This window comes from Cryptomeria japonica, unplaced genomic scaffold (assembly GCF_030272615.1).
Source record: "Cryptomeria japonica unplaced genomic scaffold, Sugi_1.0 HiC_scaffold_274, whole genome shotgun sequence".
NCBI classification, from domain to species: Eukaryota; Viridiplantae; Streptophyta; class Pinopsida; order Cupressales; family Cupressaceae; genus Cryptomeria; species Cryptomeria japonica.
This window is the reverse complement of record NW_026729096.1, coordinates 90,968-95,000: the sequence shown is the minus strand read 5'-3', so window position 1 is coordinate 95,000 and position 4,033 is coordinate 90,968.

The following is a 4,033-nucleotide window of genomic DNA, read 5'->3' as shown; positions in this document are numbered from 1 at the left end:
CGCCTTGGTGGGCACCATGCAGTGCACGAAGTCGGAGCCCGGATTGCCCCGGGCGCGCACCTCCGCCAGGGTGGGCACCTTGGTGCGCACAACTTGCCTGGGCTGCGCACCAGGAAGGGCTCAAGATGGCACCCGCGTTCCGTTTTTTTCACTATCTTTCAGAACGGAAATTTTAAAATCTCGTTTTTTTTTGCCTTTTCTGGAAATTAGTGAAGGCAGCGCATCAAAGGTGCGCAACGCTGGTGCGAACCTGGGAGCGCTCCGATGTGTGCTCCAAGGTGCGGCGTGCACGAAGTCGGACCCCGGTTTGCCCCGGGTGCGCACCTCGCGTGCACCTTGGTGCGCACACCTTGGCTGGGTTGCGCGCCCTGGTGGGCACCATGGTGCGCACCAAGGAGCGCTCCGAAGTGTGCTCCAAGGTGCGGCGTGCACGAAGTCGGAGCCCGGTTTGCCCCGGGTGCGCACCTCGCGTGCACCTTCGCCGCGGTGGGCACCATGGCGTGCACGAAGTCGGAGCCCGGTTTGCCCCGGGTGCGCACCTCGCGTGCACCTTCGCCGGGGTGGGCACCTTGGTGTGCAGACCTTGGCTGGGTTGCGCGCCCTGGTGGGCACCATGGTGCGCACCAAGGAGCGCTCCGAAGTGTGCTCCAAGGTGCGGCCTGCACGAAGTCGGAGCCCGGTTTGCCCCGGGTGTGCACCTCGGGTGGGCACCTTGGTGCGCATGCCTTGCCTGGGCTGCGCACCAGGGCGGGCTCAAGATGGCACCCGCGTTCCTTTTTTTTCACTATCTTTCAAAACGGAAATTTTAAAATCTCATTTTTTTTTGCCTTTTTCTGGAAATTAGTGAAGGCAGCGCATCAAAGGTGCGCACCTCGCTGCCCACCACGGTGCGCAACGCCGGTGGGCACCCGGGAGTGCTTCGAAGTGTGCTCCAAGGTGCTGCGTGCACGTTGTCGGAGCCCGGTTTGCCCCGGGTGCGCACCTCGCGTGCACCTTCGTCGGGGTGGGCACCTTGGCTGGGTTTGCCCCGGCTGCGCTCCGAAGCGGGGTTATTGGAGCGCCGCCTCTTTTTTTGTCGGAGCGTTTGGTGGGGTTTCTCGCATTGGCTCTTCCGAGGCCCGGTTGCCACCCTGGCGCGCACGAAGTCGGAAGTAGGGTTAATTGCCCGGGTGCGCACCTTTGCCAGGGTGGGCACCTTACCTGGGCTGCGCACCAGGGCGGGCTCAAGATGGCACGCGCGTTCCGTTTTTTTCACTATCTTTCAAAACGGAAATTTTAAAATCTCCTTTTTTTTTTGCCTTTTCTGGAAATTAGTGAAGGCAGCGCATCAAAGGTGCGCACCTCGCTGCCCACCTTGGTGTGCTCTGAGGTGCGCACCCGGGAGCGCTACGAAGTGTGCTCCAAGGTGCGGCGTGCACGTTGTCGGAGCCCGGTTTGCCCCGGGTGCGCACCTCGCCTGCACCTTGGCCGGGGTGGGCACCTTGGCTGGGTTTGCCCAGGGTGCGCTCCGAAGCGGGGTTACTGGAGCGCCCCCTCTTTTTTTGTCAGAGCGTTTGGTGGGGTTTCTCGCATTGGCTCTTCCCAGGCCCGGTTGTTGGGTGCGCTCCCACCCTGGCGCGCGCGAAGTTGGAAGTTGGGTTAATTGCCCGGGCGCGCACCTTCGCCAGGGTGGGCACCTTGGTGCGCACACCTTGGCTGGGCTGCGCACCAGGGCGGGCTCAAGATGGCACCAGCATTCCCTTTTTCTCACTATCTTTCAAAACGGAAATTTTAAAATCTCGTTTTTTTTTTGCCTTTTATGGAAATTAGTGAAGGCATCGCATCAAAGGTGCGCACCTCGCTGCCCACCTTGGTGTGCTCCGAGGTGCCCACCACGGTGCGCAACGCCGGTGCGAACCCGGGAGCGCCCCGATGTGTGCTCCAAGGTGCGGCGTGCACGAAGTCGGACCCCGGTTTGCCCCGGGTGCGCACCTCGCGTGCACCTTGGTGCGCACACCTTGGCTGGGTTGCGCGGCCTGGTGGGCACCATGGTGCGCACCAAGGAGCGCTCCGAAGTGTGCTCCAAGGTGCGGCGTGCACGAAGTCGGAGCCCGGTTTGCCCCGGGTACGCACCTCGCGTGCACCTTCGCCGGGGTGGGCACCTCGGCTGGGTTGCGCGCCCTGGTGTGCACCAAGGAGCGCTCCGAAGTGTGCTCCAAGGTGCGGCGTGCACGAAGTCGGAGCCCGGTTTGCCCCGGGTGCGCACCTTCGCCGCGGTGCGCACCATGGCGTGCACGAAGTCGGAGCCCGGTTTGCCCCGGGTGCGCACCTCGCGTGCACCTTCGGCGGGGTTGCGCGCCCTGGTGGGCACCATGGTGCGCACCAAGGAGCGCTCCGAAGTGTGCTCCAAGGTGCGGCGTGCACGAAGTCGGAGCCCGGTTTGCCCCGGGTGCGCACCTCGCGTGCACCTTCGGCGGGGTTGCGCGCCCTGGTGGGCACCATGGTGCGCACCAAGGAGCGCTCCGAAGTGTGCTCCAAGGTGCGGCGTGCACGAAGTCGGAGCCCGGTTTGCCCCGGGTGCGCACCTCGCGTGCACCTTCGCCGCGGTGGGCACCATGGCGTGCACGAAGTCGGAGCCCGGTTTGCCCCGGGTGCGCACCTCGCGTGCACCTTCGCCGGGGTGGGCACCTCGGCTGGGTTGCGCGCCCTGGTGCGCACCAAGGAGCGCTCCGAAGTGTGCTCCAAGGTGCGGCGTGCACGAAGTCGGAGCCCGGTTTGCCCCGGGTGCGCACCTCGCGTGCACCTTCGCCAGGGTGGGCACCTCGGTGCGCACACCTTCTCAATGTTTTCTTGCCTTTTCTGGAAATTGGTGAAGGCAGCGCATCAAAGGTGCGCACCTCGGTGTGCTCCGAGGTGCGAACCCGAGAGCGCTCCGAGGTGCCCACGAAGTCGAAAGTCGGGTTAATTGCATTGTTTTCCCCGGGTGCGCTCCGAGGTGCGCAACATCGGCGCGCACCAAGGAGGGCTCCGAAGTGTGCTCCAAGGTGCGCACGATGGCGTGCACCTCTGGTGCGCACGATTCGGAGCTCGGTTTGACCGGGGTGCGCACACCTTGGCTGGGTTGCGCACCTTTTGTGCGCTCCAAGGTGCGCACGAAGTCGGAGCTCGGTTTGCCCCGGGTGCGCACCTTCGCCAGGGTGCGCACCTTGATGCGCACGCCTTGGCTGGGCTGCGCACCTTGGTGGGCGCCATGGTGCGCACCTTTCGTGCGCTCCAAGGTGCGCACGAAGTCGGAGCTCGGTTTGCCCCGGGTGCGCACCTTGGTGGGCGCCATGGTGCACTCCGAGGTGCCCAAGATTGGTGCGCACCAAGGAGCGCTCCGAAGTGCGCTCCAAGGTGCGCGCGAAGTCGAAAGTTGGGTTAATTGTCCGGTTTGCCTCGGGTGCGCACCTTGCGTGCACCTTCGCCAGGGTGGGCGCCTTGGTGCGCACACCTTGGCTGGGCTGCGCACACCTTGGCACCCGCGTTTCCTTCATTTTAAATTTTTTTTTTTTACAATCTCTCAAGTGGGAAATTCTATAATCTCAACTTTTTTTGCCTTTTCAGGAAACTTTTGAATGGAGCGCATCATTGGTGCGCTCCGAAGTGTGCTCCAAAGCTCTCTCCAGCTGCGTGCACCTGCCCCGGCCGCGCACCCGGCCCCGCCCAGCTTCGCTCACCTGTCCCGGGCGTCTGGTGCGGAACCTTAGAGTAAGAAACATCACCGTGCACCTTGGCCAACGTGCGCGACTCGACCGAGCGCGCACTGGCCGAGGTGCACACCGATTTCACCTGGGTGCGCGCGCAGCACCTCGGGCGCACCGGGGTGCGCGCACAACGCCCGGGTTGCACCGTGGCCTGTGTGCTCGGGGCGCCTCGGGTGCGCGCTCGGTGTCGCCCCCGCGCGCGCGGTAGTGCGGGCAGCGCACCCCGGCCCGGCCCGGCCCCGACGAGAACGCAAACGGGCAAAAGGTTTATTCAAATAGCATTGCGACGCCCGGCGAAAAACTAAAAA